The sequence below is a fragment of the Pavona decussata genome, unplaced genomic scaffold (assembly GCF_977016875.1).
Source record: "Pavona decussata unplaced genomic scaffold, jaPavDecu1.1 SCAFFOLD_53, whole genome shotgun sequence".
Classification (NCBI taxonomy): Eukaryota; Metazoa; Cnidaria; class Anthozoa; order Scleractinia; family Agariciidae; genus Pavona; species Pavona decussata.
In genome coordinates, this window is record NW_028145475.1 from 5,516,796 (window position 1) to 5,538,924 (window position 22,129).

A 22,129-nucleotide genomic window follows, 5' to 3' on the forward strand; every position below is an offset into this window, starting at 1 on the left:
TAGCTATGCTGTGTTCCACAATGAACCTCTTAGGACTGTACGAATATCCTGAATTTTTATGAAAAATTAATGCGGGAATGTAAAACATGAAATTCCTTTTGTTTTAAACCAACCTTTTAGCTCTGCTGAGGCGCATAATCAAATTCTCAAACAGGTTGGTCATATTATTGAGACAAAAATTGCTCCGAAGTGCCCGGCAACTCTATTTTGCCAAAAATCGCTCTTACGGAGGGAGATGTGGTTTGTCTGAGTTGTACCGGGGATCAAGATTCCAGATGTCATTTGCGCGCGATAGCTAATTTTAACGCATGGTGATTTTGGCATATCCAGCTCCCCCCTCCCCCTCTAGAATGGGGAGTCAAAGAGCATAGAGATTAAAAGCGAAAGTGCTTTTCCGTCATTATTTACAACGGTATATTAACACTCAGCAATTCTAAAGTTCTTGGAAGCAGGCTGTCTCTCTTTTTGAATATTGCGCAAGCGGCGGCCTCAGGAGTTGAACATGCATCTGTCACTGTGAGAAATAACAGGAAATAACGATATCAGCAGTTGCTGGTCTTCAAGGCGCAATAATCCTGTGTTCGAATAAGCGAGTTTTTGAGCTGAAGCATTGTGCTGGCAGAATAAGGCATTTTAGAGCAGGATTCGAGCGGAATAACATAAAATCAGTAACAATATCGATATGCAAGACAGTTGAAAGAAAACTTTAGAACTAAGTACAAAACAGTTCACTAAGTTACGGAAAAGCTTGCCGTTATACCCTACCTACGTCCCTTTTTCACGCTGTTTATTGAAGAGATATATGAACACTGATTACTTCAAGACTACCCATTTTCAAGTTTGTTTCAATGTTTCTCGTTTGCTAACCGACGTCGCTGCGTATTGAGTGGATTTTCCCAAATATTAACAACAGTTTGAGCTGTAAACAACTGCCCTAGAAGTTGTCAAGTCAATCAAAGATTCAGAACCAAAAAATCTAATGTAGGTAACAATTTCAGACACAAGCGATTCAATGTTAATTGTGCAACCAGAAAACTTGTCCTGCATTACTTAACATAACAGACAAGCGCTCAATCTAAAGCAGAGGAAGCCATGGGGCGCAGCTAGGAAAACCTAATGACCATTCAGTACACTTTTTTTAAGAAGAATATCGAGGCTGAAATTGGCGAATTTTTAAAAATATTTTTAGACTTATTCTGAGGCTGGGATTGAAATTTCATTAAGAATTATAAATTTTCCTCGTCATAAATGTGCATATAAACATTATGAAACGTCCACTATATATACCAGAACACAATACCAGAATGTAACGCGACTTGGCATACCCAAATGAAATATCGTACACGGGGGCATATTATATCAACCGGAAATTTAAGAATGTTTTAAGAATATTTTCAACCTTAAGGAGGCAAAAAAAAAAAAAAAAACTACCCAGCCTGGGTCTGAAGAAACGTTATTCTTATAAAAAATGAGGTAAGTCAATTATTTTAAGTCTGGTGTTTGTGTCTCAGCTTTACCCGAAAAACCGAACATTTCCTCGCAAGATCCTGGCACATGGGTATGTAACTGTTTACGAACAACGCAGGACTATGATATGCAGCAGACTATGAACAAACTAAACGGAGCGAATTTTACTGATTTTCAATCATTCCGTATATGTATCCCGATGATTCGATAATGCGAGTGAGGAAGGCCCGATAGGTGAGTGAATAACAACAACAACAAAAAATATGTTTTGTGCTTTAACGCTGTCAACAGACTGACTTTCGTTCAAGGTGCTAGAATGCACAGAAACGCCCTGGGGAGGGTAGTACTAATTAATTATTAACTAGTTAATAATTAACAACATAATGTTTACATTTTCAAAATGCTCGTTTCCAAAAACGAGCAAGCTGTAATATAATGCTGGATCAAATAGAACATTGACCAGACTGACAGGCTGACAGTCCAGTACCATGTGGCCTAAGGGGCAGTGGTAAAAAGGAGAGCAAAAGGAGGAGGGGTTACCTCAGAATGCGGTTACACTCGCAGGATTTTTTCGCTTTATTTTTCCAGCGAGGATTGTTGAGGGGGACCATCCACATTTTCCAGGAAGACGAATTTTATTCCCAGCAACACGAAAATGACATTTTTCCCAGCTAGTTTTGCCAGTGAGAATCAGCCAGCCACTAAATATGTAAAATGAAGCAAAGACCCAGCAAGCTAAATGGCTTTAGTGACATGATGCCAGCCAGGGATGAAAGGGGTGGAGAGCGGTTATTTCTGAAGAGCGGTTCATTGGGTACCCCTGCTCATTGGCTTCCCAGTACTTTAAATGTTCTGAAATCGATCGTAGGAGTCTCTTTATGTCGAGAGTGGTCGAAATATTGTTCAAACGCTTGTCTACCACACTAATCACAGAATACAAGCTAAATTTGCTCTTTGAATGACTATTACTGAACCACAATTTAATCAGCAGCTTTTGTACCCCATAATGACTCTTGCATGAGTTGCCACTCGACAGTTTTGAAATGCGTTGAGAAGCTATTGGTAAGCACCATCATCATCTCCCACGTTAACAATTAAGCTTTCCTCGCAGATATGATCCGGTCCTTTTCTTCCACAAAATCCCCACACTTTGTCTGTGTCTGACTTGTACTCTGGTCGGGGGATAATTGCAGTCTCATCCTCTGCCTTGATGTACAGAACTGGTATGGTGCTCAGAGACATCATATCCTTTGCATTTTTGTACAGCTTAGCAATAGTTTTAATGTTTTGCTTATATCCACCCAACACATACGTTATTGCATTGTCATTTCTCCAAACCATTGGAGAATGTACGTTCAGACCATCTAGGTTTTGAGAAACAAAATCACACAAACGTAGCCCTCCCATCTTCAACAAGACCTCGTAAAAGTCTTTTGAAGTAGCGCTGGATCTTTTTCCTTTCTACTTTTTGCAAAGGTTTTGGGAAATTGTATCCAAAATGTTCACTAGCCCTGCCTTTTCTTTTAGTTTTCCTTCTTTGTGCGCTTTGGCGATGTTAACCAATGCAGTGATGTCGCCTCCTGGAAAATTCTTTACTCAAAAATTCGCTACTCAACAAAAAGACTTGAGACCTGCAGCATTCAAGTTGCTCTTTAGTTTCTCTGAGTTTGAGTAACAACTGATCCCTTGGCAAATAAGTAAAATTTGTTTTGCTTATGTCAGTTTCATTAGAATCACTTCGTCTTTGTAAATTTAATCGAAAAGAATCAATCTTTGGAATGCTGTTACAGGCAGAGCACATGCCGTTCACAAAAGTGCCAAAGCTAGCGATCCTCTTGCAGTCTTTGTGACGAAAAGTTCCATTGATTGTTCCGACTGAAAATATGGCCCTCCATACCACAAAATTTCACCACCATTGGAAGACATGTGACTGTTATGAAGTTAAACTTTGGAATTTAATGATGTGTTACCATATTTGATGTACTCTAAATGGTAACCTAAGCAAGCCTCCTGCTTAGGTCAGTGTCTAGATGATAGGGCTCTAGACGAACTTGACTTTGTGAAAAACATAGCATCAGGCGTACCTTGCCTTTTACCTTTACTTGCAGCTGAATGTTGCTTTGATTGAAGGTGACTGTGCACATTATTTTTGAAAGAGCCATGATTCGGATTGAGGTTAATGGTGCGGTTGCTTCCGACGCAGAAGGAACAAACAACGTAGCCACCCTTAACTTCAAACGTGCCAGGAGAAATTTTCTTCAAGAAAGATATTTTTTTTCCTTCGTCCATGTCCAAGTTGACGACGCTCTCAGACGGAACGTTTTCTCTACCTGCAGATGAAGATTCCATGAAATGTCGCCTTACATTAAATAACCGCTGTTTCTTTTGCCCTGGTGTGATTTCAACATCATATCTGGCAAATGATTTTGACGTTCCCCTCAGAATCGATTTGTGGTTCAAATTTGCAGGACACTGAATATAACTGTTGATGTTCAAGAGACAATTCTTCACAACCCTCTCCGAAAAACTCTTTTTGCATGTTTTAAAACAGAAAAGAAAGAAAGGCTTGAAGTCCTGTTTGTGGCCGTAAACCCCTTAAAAACTGTCAAACGGTATGAAAAGGATTGGCAAATACTAATGTGTAAGGATGTATGATTAATGTACTCACCAAATCATCCTCCATGTGTGTTTTGTCATTCTCACAGACTTCAACATTGTCCACAACGATGACCTCTTCTCCCCCTTTTGCTGACTTTGCCCATTTTTCAGTTGGCTCCAGTTTTGGCCCAGCTCCTGCCCTTGAGGAACTGATCACCTCATGTTGTACTGCTCTGTGTCCACGGTATTCGCAAAGGACACTCGAACTGCTGGTCTCATATTCCTCACATTCATTACATTGGGTGCACTTTTCACGGCTAACACCACGCTTGTCTATACCCATTGGCTCTGACACCCTCCGATCTTTCCTACACCGATCAGTACATGATTTAAATATAAGTATTTTTTAGAATTCTAAGCAATGGCTTGAAACCATTTTCGAACCATACGATAAGTAATTTTGTTTCAGTTTCACAAACACTAACATAAAAGATCAGGGGAATTCAAATGCATATCGCGGGATATCGCCCGAATTTAAGCGAGTGCACAAAACCCGAAACCAGTTTTTTACACCAGATATTTAACCACATGGTCAGAACAGAAGGCAGTGGGGACAGTGGCTTGAAAATCCCGGATTAAAAATTGCGAGAAGGTCAGGAACGGAATGCATCAAACGTAGATGCACAATAACTTCTATAAGTGCTAATGTGCGGGAGGCGTTTCCTAATTATTAAAAGATTGGTTCGCAGAAAGAGTGTTGAAAGTAAACCCAACACTAGGCGCCTCTTAGGCTCTTTTTGTTTAGAAATGATCAGATTTAGACCTAATTTAGACAGAGGTTTTGGGAGAAATTCATTAAACTTACATGATAAAAGCCGGGGAATAAAAGTCAAACGTGCCAATCACCACCTGTGCCTTGTGGCATCAATGGCCTGAGGCCTGAGGCCTGACCTGACCCCTGACCCACTTCATTAATAACAAGAAATGACTTACCTTTTGCAGTGGTTTGCAGGCCTTTCATCGATCTGATTGCTTTTTGGCAGTGAAATTTATGTTCCAGTAAATGTTAAAATGAAAACAGCTCGATGGAAGATCACAGAAATAAAGGACGAACTCTTAGAACACGTTGAGACAAGAATCCATAAACCAGCCGCGGGAAACCAGCTCACGGATATTTTTAGCATGTTGTAAGCACTAAACTCACTGAGTTTCCTGTTATAGACAAACAATAGATAACGCACAAAGACATCTTGTAATAACACTTCCTTTATTGTCACTGAATAATCGGATTATAATATTCTCTACTATTTGTAGAAATTTTTGATTTATAATCACAGAGGTAATGCGGTAAAAAGAAAATTTGACTTCTGTTTCTCTTCGCGTAATTCTGTCTCTGCGTGAAATCCTAAACGAGACGTTGGTGGCTTAAAATATTGGCTCTTTGCCTGGAACACCCTAAGCGAGACCAAAATCCAAGATTTACACCCCTAAGCAAGGCGACGAGCATCCCCGTCTGTTTCATATGATAGTCCCCCCCTCCCCAGGGCACCAAGATAAGATGGTGACTGCATGAAACTGTTGTACACCTGATTTCCACCCATGATACATGACGTGAAAGCCAGAATCCAGCTTGGAATCAGTGGTTGGTCATTGTTAAGTTGAAGTAAGGATTGTTTGTTAAGTATGTCTTTGCCGATAACAGAGGAATAACTGTACATGCGTTGCTCCCTTGACGACCACCTATTGTCGACTGAGACAGGAAGAGAGGCAGTTCCCAGAATGTTACTTTATGTATCATTCAAGGTGAAACATGTATTGAAGTGGATCGTGGTGGTACACTTGAGTTAGAAGACTGTTGTCGTGCTGATGATGGTGTTTGTTGTTGAGACTGATTGTGTGATTGTAATAGGTAAGGACAGGTAATGCAAGAGCCACGAGTTTTTTTTGTGGCCAGGTTTTCCACAGTGTTAACAGTGGTTTTGTCTTGGAGTTGTAGTGGTAGCAGGCCTATCTGTAGTATGTCTTCTTTCTTGGGTTGTTCCGTGTGGAACACTTGGTTGTAGGATAATTAGCTGTTCCAGATTTCTAGTTATTATATTTTCCCAGTGATGGGACTTGTAAAACAAGCATTTCTAGAAGTATTTATATCTGGTTGGCCTTCAGGCTGTTCATGACTGTTAGTTGTCCACGATGTTGCTACTTGTATTGTTCTCATCATCTTTTGGTCCAACTTACCTGCTTTGGGCTATGAAGATTTTTGGCAATTAGTTGCAACTTTGTTTGTCCCATGAACCTAGTTTAATGGCCTTAGCTCCCATGAGTCACCTGTAGCTCAGTGGTAGAGCATCCAAACTAGTAATCGGAAGGTCTTAGGTTCGACTCCTGATAGGAGCACTCGCATTTCTTTTTTCCGAGTATGCCTGTGTCACTTTCTAAAATAATACAGCATTCTCATTCATTCACCAGGCTGGAAATATACGATCACATTTATTTCATAGTTGCAACTTGTTGATAAGAAATTCTGCTGATCGCCCCGCAAGGAGTGTTTGATCTTTCTCGCTGGTGCCTTTTAGATATTCTGGAATAAAATGTTTTGTAAATTCCTGCTGCATTTTGTTGACATTCAGGAGCTTTGCATTCAGTCTAATCTGCTCTGCTGTGTAATGCAATTCAGTGGAATCTCTCAAGCTATTCAATGGAATCTTTTAAAAGGGAATGCCATATTTTAACCTTTTTTTCTGTGATAGCAGCTAAGATTTGTTGCTTTGTGCTGTAATAATCCTTAATGTTCATTTTCTGGTGTGCTATCACTTAAAAATGATAAGGTTGATCTGCCATAGTGACGTCTCCAACATATGAACAATATAGCAAACCTTCTCATTGTCTGTAGATAGTGGTCAAGGTTAGAGCTTCTAAAAGTGAATGGATAGTGAAAAAATAACAGTGGTAGAACTTCTTCCAACAAATACAGTAGACTAACCTACTCTAGGTCTTTGCAAAGTTTAAATAAGTTGAAGACTTTAGAACGTAGCATTAACCAGCCAAGGAAAGCAGCAGCAACAAGAACAGCAACACGGTCAGGTTTAGGTCTCTCTGGCATGGCAGAATTGCACAATTACTTATGCAACTCTGCAAAAAAAAAATCGGTGCAGTTCAGCAGCAGTTTCATAGGCATTCAAAGTGACATGGAATGGTCCTTGCTCTGGAATGAGGAACAGCAGAGGACTCTTGTCATGGATATCTACCAGTAACTTCTTTACACAGTACCGGCTTGGCCGATCGCCAGGAGATGGCACCAAAATGTTTTTCAAGTAAATGGTAAATGCAGGGCTACAATGTTGTTCATGGTTTAATGCAGAAAGGTAGTCACTCTTACTGTGCAGGTTGTGCTCCCATTCATCTATCAATAAGCAGTTTTCAATTGTATGTATCTCCTGATGATATAACTGACTGTAGACCCTTTAAACAAAAAGTAGACAGATTAGTTATGTCAACAACAATGTATTCTATAGTATAAATGATGTTTTTAACCCATAACATTGACATTCAGCTTGGACCACCACCATCGCCAGCACCCCCCCCCCCCCCCCACTCCCGACCCCCAAGAAATTAAATCAATTGATTCAGTCAAATTTCCCAAATTTTCAGTCAGGTTGTACATTATTGTACCTGACGTCGCGTACAATTCCGGTCCGAGGCAGTCAACAAAATAATTCCCGTGGGGGGAGAGGGTAGATTAGTGCCTTGAATCTTTTCTTCAACCTGATTGGTTAATTTCTAGAACCAGGACTTCTTGGCTGCCTGACAATCGCGCGGAGTGCGAGAGGCTTTCTTCATTCTGGGCTTCGTTTAAAGCTAAATGTTTTCACCAAAAGGAAGAAATGCGCTGTGCAAAACCAAGCAAACGCTTTTTTCATATTTAAATCGCCTGTCAACTGATGACTTTTTTTGTGACAAATAGAAGATGATCGTGCACTTTACCAGGGGGTTTTAAGGTGGAGAGGTTGGTGTGCAAGAAAGAACAACGAAGTTTGCAGCATATGGATTGAATTTCATTCGTGACATTCTGAAAAAAATACTTATGGACTGATAGCTTCTGCTTTAATTGTTGTTATTGTAGTCTTCAAGTGCTTTGAATGGGGCTCTGAGCACAACACGTGGGAGCCGAAATAAAATATCCTCGACAAAAATCTGTTACAGTAGGCAAGCTACATGTGTAATCATTTGTACTGTACCCTAGTTTTTTTTTAATTAGTCTATTTACAGTAATGCTTACTTTGGCATTTTTGTAGTTAATTTAAAATCTCAAATGTGTAGTTAACCTGAGTTAACATGAAGTCTGTGGGGGTAGTTGGGACAGTTTGGATGTTACTATCTTGCTAAACACAGAGAACATTTACGTTTTTTAGGAGGTTGTAAACGTAACTAGTATAAAACAAAGCAGAGCACTGACAAAACTAATTTCATAACTTTTATTCTTTGATTTGTGAGGAGGAATTGTGAAAATGGAGATGTACATGCAACAACTACAAGAGCACTTAAAACCAATTTAAACTCTTTTCTCTTGACAGAAATTTCAAGAATCCAAATCCATAACCAGAAATCATGGAAGAGCACTTGGAAAGATTTCACAATTTAATTGTAAGTGCCCTTTGTGAGCACACTTGAAATGAGGCATGATATTCTGCGGCGGGTAATCAAGAAGAATATGCCTGCCACTAAACCATAAACGTTGGCTTGAAGAGACAGATTTTGACGTTAGATACTTTCCTAGAGGCTGGACTAGCAGCTATGTTACAAAGAGAGATGACCAGAGGACAATTCTCTTTCCTATCACTGTGCGTTTGTTCCTTGTCCGTTTTCGCAAATTATATTGTGCAGATGGCATGGAGCTGCCTCAGCGATGGATTGACAAATTGTCCATTTCATTTGTCAAACGAACACATTGATGAGAAAATAAAATTCAAAGGATTGTAATATTCAGGGTTACTAAATGAGCAGTATATTAGATGGATACTTCAATATGATCGATCATTCCATTTTGTTTAAGGTATTCAAAGAAAAATGGAAGTTATTTTCTCATGATGTGATTGTTGACATATGTTTTTTTTTTTTACATTTCACTTATATTACATTTCATTTATAATCTCTTCTTGGTATTTTGCCAGTGGAAGTGGCAAAACGTCATTACTATATACAGAAATTAAGATGAGTCTGCCATTTCTTTGGCAATTTTCCTTGCGACAGCACTTTTGCCACCATCCAACCAGTAGGCAGTGTCCTTCTTTTCGTATGGTCTCTTTGTACAGTAGTCCTTTAACTGCTCTTCTCTCTTTTCTACCAAAAGGATCTGCTTGCAACTGTTTCACCTGTTACACTTGTGGTGAAAGTAACGTCGCATGTCATCGTTTTTCTTCTCAACCCCTAAAAAAGAATCTGAAAATGTTTAGTAAGGTAGCCAAATACCATATAAAGCAACAAAAACAACAACAACAATCTTTATTTGTACTCTTGCCTCAAATGAAGTTGATTAACTGACATGGAATGGGTGGTGTGTAACTGAATACTTTGCAAAGTAACTTGTGATAACACAACAGTAGGTACTTACAGAGTTACTCTGTTTGGACTAAACACTAAAGAAACTGTACAGCCTAGAAACATCCCATATTTTTGTAGTATCCGCAACTCATCAGTGCATTAAACTGTTCTGTTAATTTACTGTGCCGAGAGCAAACGATTTGTATGCTTTAATTACGATGGTTTTGTGATATAATTTATATTGAAATTCAAAATACATCCAATAATTGACTACGTTTTCCCTTGTCCAGTAAACAGATCCGAGATCCTGTAATAATTCAGGGAGATGACAAAGCATAGTGTGAATGTATGGTGTTACTGGGTTTTTTTTTTGCATATCCAGGTCCACGCATAGATGCCAGCATTTGGGCCCATTCTTTTGCCTACAACAAAAGTTTAAGTAAATAAAGTTTGTTGTCGATCTGCATCAGAGAAAGTTGTATGACAATTATGTGTTCCTTAATATACAATCTTCTGGACTTATTATGACATGTGTAAAGTAAAAAGGATAAATAACATACCTTTCTTGGAAATTCCACAATGTCTTGCTCTGGAGGAGACCAACTCCCAAACACATCGTATGGCGGCTTGAAATCCTGTAATATTAAGTAATTGCAGAAAAACAGACCTTACTTTGCAGTTCAAATCTGTTTAGCAATAACTAATAACATTTAATACAGTTGAACCTCTCCACAACGGCCACCTTGGGGACAGAAGAAAATGGCCGTTGTGGAGAGGTGGCCGTTATGGGGAGGTAGGAGTGTAATATGACACCTTTTTTCAAGAAGTACAACATGTTTATTGTGCCAAGTTCATGCTTACTGTAGCCTATAATGGTAATCCAATCTTATATATATATAGATAAAATACACAATAAAACGTAAATAATGCTTTGAATCAAAATGTTAACAAGACGAAATGAGCAAGGTTCGCAACATGCGCTATATTATTGCAGAAAATTTATGCTTACTGCAGCATATAAATGGAACACAATCAAGATATGTATATCATTAAAATGGAAACAGAAACGTAATGTTCCGAAGACAAATGTCGATTACTGCATCAGTTGATGAAAAAAAGGTTTGTACAAAAAACAACTGTACTGGCCGTTGTTGAGAGGTTATTTTTGCAGTTGGGGACACACTTTAGTGGCTGTTGCCGTTGTAGAGAGGATTAAACAAGAGCTAATGTATGGACTGTCCGCCGGGACAAAAAAATGTGGCCGTTGTAGAGAGGTGGCCGTTAATGGAGGTTCGACTGTATTATAATCTATCTTCTTATGACATAATATAATTATCAATAAATGTTACCCTGGCTGTTGTTATTATAACCTATCCCGTGTGAGTATTTTTGTAGCATTCACTGTTCCTGAATTGGCATTTAACAAGACTAGTTTTCAAAGGGAGGGGACAAAACATTAGAAACCTATTGGGGAAAAGATAACTTACATATCAGGCAATCACCTCCAGAATTCAACCTGGGTCACTCTGCTGTTAGGAGAGAGCTCTCACTGCTGTGTGACCCTGGTGACTGCAAGTAAAGATATGCTGCTGTATAATTAAGTTTTTACTAACATTTTATACCAGTGGTCAAGCTGACACACCAAAATTACCCACTTACTTTCCATAGCTTTGTGGCCTTGTCACATACATTTTTTGGCAGAATTTCTGGAAAGTGGTCTGGGAGATGGTTCAATAATTTCTTCTTCTCTGAACCCATTAGTGAGGTCCAATCCAAATTCCCTTGCTTATCTCTCCAGATGGTAAAAGACACGCCACACTCCCTAACCGCTTTAATGAAAGTGGCCTTATGCAACCCCTTTTGATTTCTATTGGACTTTTTGAATTCATTACTCTATTTAACAAAATTAGTCATATTATTTATTTTGGATACAAAAGGCTGTAAATTAGCTGTAGCATGAGTTAAATGGTTTTATAGATATCTATTCTTCATATACATGTACTTATAACTATGACAGTCCTGTACTAGAAACCCAATTATGAAAAAGAGTAGCATCACTGTCATCAGCTTATTTTATCCCTATATTTTGGTAATTCTTAATCTACGATATGCATAAAGATGACACAGTCAGTAACAATTCATTAATCTATTTGCTCATCCATACCTGTAGGTCGAGGTGTTGGTTAGAATGTTATTATATTGTTATATATTTCCAATTTAGTGTATGTGCTGTGGTTCAATTTTCTCCTTAGTTTAAATGTTGTTCTGATGATCCTATACAGTATAATTCCTAACAACAAAGGGAATACAATTAACTTAAGGATGAAATTGAACCTCAAAATACTAATATTGACATATCGCATCATCTCTTCAAGCATTAAGTTTTTACATGTACCTCATCCCAGTTGATAACTTCGAAGATGACACCTTTTTCAAGGATATCCGTTACCCTTAGGAACATATGCAGCTCATCAACTATCACGTGATCCAATGGAATGTCAAAGAGTGGCTTAGCTTTACAGCCTGGATCTTTGTGCCAGTTTTGGCCCATAGAACGTTTGAGCTTGTAAAAAAAAAACAGAATTGGCTTGCTGAGGTCATTCCTGGTGAAAAAATTCAGTTTCAGCGTGTTTGACCTGAACTGACACTTAATCTTGTATTTTTCACATGAACTCAAAGAATATATTATAGTACCTTTGGTCAGCACTAGCAGTACACCAGATGCATGCGTTATTGCTCATGGCAGCCTTCATGCCCATACACAGAAAAAGAAACTGAAATTTGACCATATTTATAACTGAAGGTTAATTACGTCATTTTGAGAGTCGGTTGTATTTTGTATTGTTAATGAATAATGGCACTGCTGTAATATACATGTGAGCTTGAAAGGCCAGCAGCTATTCAGGTAATGAAAATATGAAGTGTACCTTGTAGTCCCCTCCAAGTAATAGCTCAATTTTGACTTTTGTGCCGTTGATGTCGAGTGTTCCCTCTTTGCAAAGGGAATTCACATGTTCAATGACATTTGCCAAGCTGGTCTTCAGTAACTCACAATCTTCCTTTCCTTTCACCACTGCAATTGCTTGGTTTCCTGTGGATTAAGTTGCTGGAGTAAAAAGCTTGTTGTTTCAATATATTCAACAATAATATTATTTTTGCCCACATATTTATAACAACATTAATTGTCACGAAAAAATAACACAGAAAAACATTTGAGAATTGCAATCATGTTGTTAATACATAAAAGGAATGTCATAGCGAGGGAATGTTCATTACAACTTCGTTAACCAACAATACAGTTTATCACATCTCACCTGAACTGGACATGACTGCTTGACCATCATCCAGCAATGAGAAGGAACACAAAATCATTCCACTTTTATGGGTTAGAGCTGCACCATCCCCACTGATTTTGACCTGATTTTTGAAATTGTTTACTGTAGTGTATTAGACTTAATTGTCAGATAAATTAATATGCTACATTGAGAAAACATATAATTATAATAAAGTAAAGTAAAATTTAAACTAAAGCTGCTACTTGAATTTCCAGGAAAGCTGCAGGAATATCCTTCGTTGAGGCAATACTGTTATCACACTTATCATTGGGTTAGTTTTCCTGCAGGTTTGTCAAACCTATTGCCCAGCTGGTAAACTACAAGTGTAAAAGTTTTATTGAATTGACCCCTGGTGTACTGGCCAGTTAAATTCCTGCATTTATTAAATTGCCATCATAATTTAGTTGCATTATTTAGGTGTCTTAATTTATTCAGCAATTTATTTCCTTATCTTAGACAATAACAATATCATGATAACAGAGACTTGGATGAATGTAAGGCATACATGACATTCCAGTTGATGCTGCAATAAGTCTTTGAAGGATAACTCTGCACCAGGTTGGGTTCCGGGTGTCCTTCTGACATCCCAGTGCCTGTCTGGAGATGCGTGGCAGCCTTCAGCAAGGTACGTCCGAGGAAGATTGCCTCGACCAGTTACTTTGGTCAGGTAATGGTATCCCTCTATGGATATACAGAACCTATCAAAGCAAAGAACAACTTCTGTGTATTGCTCTAACTTTTATTTATAAATTTTGAAATATATTAACACCATAGCATAAATGATGGATCTCAATCTAAACCTGTTTTAAATGTTCACAAGGGCTTTAACTTTGTTCTTTTCCTCCTCTGTAAGATTGTTGAATTTATTTTTTGTGTTAGAAGGAAGACTTTCTGGATGATTTGCTGCGGGAAATTCAGCATCAGCTTGTTGAACAGGGACTGGGGCAGTGGCAGCAACCTGTAGGTTGCTCATTAATCAGTTGGCCAGTGTGACCTAAAATAAAATTTTGCGTATTTCAGTAATTGGCTATTACATGATTACAGTGCCTGATTTAAACTTGATGCCTTTACCTTTGCCTTCTTTGTTTGAATCCAAAGTCATTTTCTCCCCAGACTTCTCACCTATTAATATGAGACAGTCTGGAATAAGTCCAGACTTAGTTAACCAAGTGAGACCAGTGAGACGGAGTGTGCAATTGTGAGTTTGTGACGAGAACATGTGTTTTTCATCCTTTCACACTATGCACACTAGTCACATCTGATATGGACAGAGCGGAAAAACCGCTGATTGGTCAATAAATGATGATGACTTTTCTGAACTGCGGCTGCGCAAGGCTGCTCACAGAATTAAACATTGATCGACGATTCAACGATTGACTTCACCTTTTGATTATAAACCAGGGTGAACTTGTGCTCTTGGAAAGATGCAGAATACATCAGGGCAGAACTGTTATTTGTAGTATCAGTAAGACCCGTTTCAAGGAAACGTGGATGAGAAGACCTTTTTATTTTGCTATGTATTCCTCGCATAAGAGACCACGCAGGACGGCACGACAGTGTAAAATCTGCAAGTTCAATTATTTTTCTTGCCGTTATGCATTTTGTTTTTGTGGAGAGTGAGTCCTCCAACTGATTTGCTAATCTTCCCACAACCGTCCTGGTCACAGAGATAAGCTTGTCTTACGGCAGCCCCAACTGGTCGTGGATGAACCGCGTGAACGGTGGCCGAAGGCTTCTGCGTTGAGTTGACAAACTGCGGGACTAGTTGCTGTTGACTGTTTTGCTTTAGGACACGAGTGTGCGCATCAATTTTTGATTCTAACTTGTCCACTTGGCTTTGATGGTTTTGACTAGTACTGGTGTCTTCCAAACATGAACAGTCCTCAGGATTGTCAAGATTATCGTTGTCATCGTCATTGCTGTCTTGGTCGCTGTCATCACTGTCGAGTTAATATGTGAAAAAAATAATAACAATAAAATACACCGTCGCGAATTACTTAAATTCAGTTTTGAAAGTGAGAGAATGTCAAGGAGGCTACTGTACAGAATTTGAATATTGATATTTTGCCTACCTATTCATTGCTGTCGAAAGCTCCCTTATCCGTTGCTGTTATCATTGCTGTCTGGTTCACTGCCAAGGAAGGAATATCCCATAGGCAGTGAATGCTGATCTAATGTAACATCCGGTGCTGGGAAGTAATATGGCTGAAAGAAAATGTAAGTTAAACATGAGGAATCATGTTCTGCATCTACCTTACAAAATGCTCTCCTGTGTCCTCCAGGTAACCTGCATAGTTACAAATTAAAATTAGGATTCCTGTCTGGTTCATCATGATCAGGGCCATCTTGTTTTTTGGGGGGGCTAGTGTAAAAACATTTCCAAGTTTCTTCTTTTTACCAAAAAATACTATTGCACAAGTAAACTGAACAAACTGCAAATTTAAGCTTGTTCCTGTTCTTCACACTGTACTGTAAAATTCATCTGCACGAGAATAGTGCACACCTGAAATTTGCGATTTCCTATGATGATGATATGATAATCTTTATTTATCCATGGTACAAAATTCGTCAGCTTTAAAAATGCCTAATACTAATATAATACGGTAATGGAACATTGAATTTATTTTCAGAGTCCCTTAGGTTATATGCATTTTCTCGCCTTTCAAATTTACATCTAAGATAGTTTAGAGCCAACCCGTGCAGAGACCTGTAAACCATCGTAGCTCTTTGAAATTGTTGCTGGCAAGCTAGGTTTTTCCACCCGAGAAGTTTGAAAAGGTGACCAGCATCTACGTCATAGCTTGAGTAGGTCAAAACACAGGCTGCTCTGTTTTGTAGCTTTTGAAGCTTATTCCATAAGGTTATCCCACAGTTTCCCCAAACAATGTTGCAATAATCAAAGTGTGGCTGTATTAAAGCTTGATATATTAGTTGTAAGGTCGCCTGAGGGACAAGGTGCCTTATTCGTTTTATGGCTCCAATACCAGAAGCGACTTTCTTTGTTACTTTCTCGATATGGCCACTCCAATCAAGTCTGTCATCGATGGTCACTCCAAGTGATTTTGCAGTAGTGACCTGGCTAACTTGAAAATCATTAATTGCAAATGTCGGGGACTCTGTGAGAGTACTTAGCCTCTGCCAAGATCCGATAAGCATAAACTCGGTTTTAGTCATATTAGAGTAAGTTTATCTGCTCTCAGCCAATTGTGAACATTTTCTAAATCTTGATTTAGATGCAACTGAAAATTGTCTGCATTATCACCTTCGTATGTAAGGTGGGTGTCATCAGCGTACATCCTTGGCTCACAATTTGAAAGACAGTTTGGGAGATCGTTCATGTATGACAGAAATAATAATAGACCTAAAATCGTCCCCTGGGGAACACCACAACTAAATAAACAGCTTTGAGAGAGCGATCCGTTGATGGAGCACATTTGAGTACGATTCTCTAAATATCACTTAAACCATTGGTGCACGTTACCATATATGCCGTAATTGCTTAATTTTGATAAAAGGATCTCATGGTCAACTGTGTTGAAGGCCTTTTTGAGATCTAAGAAAACAACGGCGTTGATTTTACCGCGGTCAATATTGTCACCCAAGTGTCCGTGGCCTCAAGGAGAGCCGTGACAGTTGAGTGAATGGCACGAAAGACTGATTGATGTTTACAGATTATATTGTGCTCTTCTAGGTAGGCATATAATTGATCATAGACGATTCTTTCAAAGACCTTGGCCATAACTGAGATCACTGAAATTGGACGATAATTATTTAGGTCATCCCGATCGCCTTGTTTAAAAAGTGGGGTGACCTTTGCACATTTCCAGTCATCCGGAAATATGCCTTGACTTATTGACTGGTTAAAAATATTACGGATAGGAATGCAAATGAGATCTGCACATTCCCGAATGAGCCTAGCAGATATCTTGTCAAGGCCAGCTGCCTTTGACTTATTTAGACGATTCAAAAGTGAGAGAACTTTATTTGTACTTTTCGGATGGAGCTGAAACCCTTTATCTGTGCCAGTGAGGTACTTTTGATAACCATCACTATTTGAGGAATAAATATTGCTAGCAAGTTCTGGACCGATAGTAGCAAAGTGATTGTTAAATTGGTTCGACAGCACAGTTGGATTTGTTATTGATACTCCATTTACTTTCAGAGATGTCACCGATTTTTTTTCCAGATTTTCGCCAAGTAAGTTTATTAATAGTCTGCCAGGTCTTTTTAGAATCGCCCTTATACTTGTTAAAACTATTTTGATAATAGGCTTGCTTGGCTAATCTGATTTCGCTATATACTATATTGCGTTGTTTTTTAAAAAGTGACCAGTCATTTGAATCATTCGATTTACTTGCTTTAATCTTTAGAATATCCCGATCATGCATTCGTTTCTTAAGCTCAGATGTAAATCATTGGGGAACTGCGCGTGCGAACACGCATTGTTCTCAAGGGAGCATGCTTGTTAACAATAGATACAAACAAGCTTTTCCGTTGTAGCCACATTTCATTGGGATCAGTTGAATTGTATATGTGATCCCAACAATGAGATGCAATATCGTTCCGAAAATTTATTCGATTAAATTTTCGAAAGTTTCTGTAGGTTATAGCATTGTGCCCACCAGACACTCCATTCACGGATAATGTTCGATAGGCAAAAACTATGCTATGGTCGCTAATACTATATAATACTATAATACTAATATGACGAACCCCCGAGCACACAACTTTATCTGGACAATTAGTATAGATTATGTCAATCAAAAATGCTGAAGTTAGAGTTATTCTAGTTGGTTCAGTGATAAGTTGCTGTAGACCATAAATACCAGTGATACTCATTAATTTGCATGTATAATTGTCATATCCAGTAGCAATCATGTCGCAGTTAAGGTCTCCCATTAGAAAATATTCAATATTTTCAGAATCGAGTTTCCCAATTAAAGTTTCGAAAGGTGAAAAAATACCAATAGGAGAATCGGGTGGTTTATATCACGTGGCAACAACAAACGGTTTAGATCTAGGTTTTTCAATTTCCAGACATAGATTTTCAAGAGTGTCCATCTTTAAATCATTTCGTATAGTAAAATTTATTGATCTTTTCACATAGAAACACACTCCTCCTCCACTGTTTGTAATTCTATCACGTCGAGTTATATCATAGCCAGAGATGTTGACCTCATTTTTGCTAATAGTTTCATTGAACTTATTTTCATTGATCGATAAAATATCTATTTCGTTATGCGCTAGAAGAACTCTAAGTTGATCTATGTGTGTGATTAATTTATTGATATTTAAAGAGGCTAATTTAAAACCTTATTGAGATGGCAACACTGAGGTAGGCTCATGAGATTCCTCAGTATTGCGTTTTGTACATTGAATGGGCACGGCATCGGTGGACAGCGCATCATTTCAACCTAAACTCACCTGAAAGTTGTTAAAAAAAACTGTTGATTGCCTTTGAAATTAAGATGTAGTCCACCCTTGTTAAGAGCGAATGCCCACACGAATCAAACAAAATCGGAAAATAGCGGCAAAAGTGTAAAAACTCAAAATCGCTCAAACTTTGGCTATCAGTAGTCCACACTGAGTTATTTATTGCAATGTAATTAATTTGTCAAAAAGCTTTTTGTTTTGGCAGAAAATGACTATAATAAATTTCGGTGCTAGTCGCGAGAAATTTCGACTTCAAAATTAACGGTTTTTAAGCAAGCCGCTCGGCTTAACTGTAGAGTAAGAAGACATCCACTTATTATCAGCTTATTCTACATCTCTTCCCGATTTGAAGTTTGAAAAAACCATGACATCGAGAGGGACCTGAACGAAATCCCACTGTTACTCTATGGAAATGACGAGCTAAATTTAAAAGATTATTTACCATGCTACCTTTATCACGAATGGGATGAAATTTCAACAGTAAAGTAAGAAAGAAATGGACTCTTAATTGATGTAACGTTTGTTCTGGGGAAATTAAATCGTTGTCTATAACAGAGCGCTAAAAACCACTGAAATACAGGGAAATAAGAGATTGCGTGACAGATCGTGACAGAGGTTACAATTGTGTTTTACGGATATTTAAGCCCGAACTCTATGTTAATGTTGTTCATAAAACAACAGCATTCTCTTTTGAGAATGTAATGGTTTTCCCGCATTATATGAAACTTTGTTCGTATTTTGTGTAAACAAATTCATAACTCCCAGGAAAAAAAAAAGTTATGACATCACGAGGTGTTCTTGTCTCAGACCCCTCAATGCTTTAACTGTTTTTTCTTTTCGAAGTTTACCTATTTGTTTGTTGCGTGTGAGATAATTTGTCTTTATTCTATTCGGAACTACTAACTCACTCGTCTTATTTAGCATGATCTGATCATGACAATAAATGCTATTATTGCCTACTTGTGACAGCCTTGATTGCATGGCAAAACAATTTCAGCTACTTGTATACAAATGCCGTATTTCCTCGAACAAAGCCGGGGCGATTTTTTCCATATCAAAAGAGGGGAACTATTTGAGCGAAGACGATTATTCGAGGGAGACGATTATTTCAAATATTGCTCTCTAGAATTTGTGTTCTACATATTAATTTTTGTTTTATTATTAAAGCGATCAGGAAATAATCGCATCAAATAAACTGAAAATAGGCTTTTAAAGTGTTTCAAATTTGGTTCCTTGATTTATTTTCGATGTCAATATCCTTGGCGTCAGAGCTTGAATCGTCACTGATCAGTTTTGCTGGATGAAAATGGGAGATGCCGAGAGGGGTGGGGTGAGGGCGATTATTTGAAATATTTTCGTCAAAGGGGAGCAATACCTGGAGGGAGGCAGGTACTTGAAGGACGGGTACTCTTTGAGAAGACTGTATTTCATAAAACTCCAGCCTTCAAGTTCTTTCAGCGTCAGGGAGTCATACATCTAAATGGCATATATACAATAAAAATTACTGCTAAATGAACCTTCACATTTACAACAAAACGTATGTAAGATCCTAGTCTATTGTTCACTGTAACTTTATATGAATGTATGGCGTGGTGAATAAATAAATAAATAAATAAAACGGCTTGTGTTTTCCTGCTCTAAAGATTAACAACATGTACTGTTTTCAGTACGAGCACTTGCTGGCTTGACAACTGAAGCCCTGCACCAGGTTTGAAGTCATGTCCACAAATGGCTTTTTCCGTTTGACTTTAACTTCTGATGTGTCAAGTCCGAAGGCTTCACAGATGTTCCGTAACATTAACACTGAAAGCGAGCTAAGCTTGGAGTTAATGACTAGCTCACAAATGTTTTAGGAGTCATATCTTATTGGATGTGAATGCTGCTATCGGTTAGTGCTGCACAATACAAGAAAACTAGCTAGCTTTATAAAGCGCGTCACTCTAAGTAAGAAAGTTCGGTGGGAAAAATTCCATAACTTTCGCGTGGAACTCGTTTAGCAATACGCTCAAATAGTTAATTTCAAGAGTCAGCAAAATAATGATTTCCGAGTCTAATATTAAACAAAAACTAGAGAATTAGTCTCTGTTTTGCCAGCTTTCTATAATGTGTGATCATCGGCATTCGGTTTTTTTTTTAACTCGTAAAGAAACTCGTAATCATCCAAGTAAAGAAACAAATATGTGCACTACTGGCTACGTGAAAATTGGCGAGGGAGCGAGGGAAAGCTTGAATGAAACAAATATGCTGTTAAACATTTTAGTTATCAAACAAAATGATGAATAATAAAAATCAGCAACAATAACAAGGCCATTAATGTATTTCCATCCGGTTAGGTCTGAATTAAAGGTCAGAATGTTTCCCAAAATACGTACGTTTGCAATATCTGTCACGGTGCGTCACGCAATCTCGGTTTGATTTTGCGATTTTGTCAGATTTTGAGCGCTCTTCCACAGAGCACAATTAAGTTTCCCCAGAAAACTTTTTATTTGAGTTGAAAGCCCATTTCCTCCTTACTTCATTCTTACAGTTTCATTTGATTTGTGATAAAGGTAGTAGGATAAATTATGTTTTCAATTTGGCAAGCGATTTCTATAGATTTACGGCTCCCTTTTTTTCTGATCGGTCTCAGTGTTACAAGCTCGATCGATCTTGATGGGAATTAAAAGATAAAACCTTGAAAGGTTGTAGAACAAGCTGATAACAAATAGATGTCTTCTAGTTTTATCAGAAGGGCAAGTGGTTTGCTTCAAAATGACTGATTTCTCAGCTCGAATTTTCTCGTGTCTGGCTATGAAATCAATCTTGGTAATTTTCTGCCAAATCAAAAAGTTATTTCACAAATGAACCACACAGCAATGAATAACTCAATATGGACTACTTATAGCCAAAGTTTCAGCTATTTTCAAAATTTGAAAGTTTGCCGCACAATGTTCGATTTTTGTGTGCACGTGCTCTTAAGTTCCTTTTCGGAGATGTTTTGATGCTGGACAAATTTCCATTCATGCTGCCGGCAGTAGAACTTCAGTTGTTTATTAAGAGCGAATGTCTGGAAATATCAAGCAACCGACGGTCACGGCCAAAATTTAGTTTTTGCTAAGATTTGGTTTGTTGATGGGTTTTACCGTCTAAACAAATGTGTTGTTTGTTTTTCGAAATACCGCCTAAATTTTGAAAAAAAAGTCGAAAATCTGTTTAGGCTGATGACGGCTTCAATTACACACAAAATCGTAGCCAAATTGGTAGCTCCCAAAATGTCTACCGCATGCGAACAGGGAATAAAGTTATTGAAACTCTCTTGTAATGTATTGATTAAAGAGACCTTTTGTAAGTATTTTGCAGCAAAATTGAGTCCTGATAATTATCTGGGATGGAATCATTCAAAATTAAAAATTCATCTTGTACTATCGGCCGTGCAAAATGGGATTTTACTCTGGAAACACTACGAGGATTTTAACAATGTGGCACATGCTTGCTCTGTCTATAATTCCACCTGCATGGACACAACATGTTATTCTAAAACTTGTGTCAAATTTTTCTTGGGTAATTGTATCTACGCTTCGTACGGCCGAGGTAAAGTTGAATAAAATCTCCTAATTACTGTGGCCTTGAGTAAACAACTTCGCGATTGACACGTTTCTGTTTTTGGTCAGCAATTTTCCCACTGCCGTGAACTCAATGAACACAATTACAAAAGATAGAAGAAAAAAACCGACCGTCTACCTTTGTTTAGGGTCTTTGCAAAACATCTTGTGCGTTTG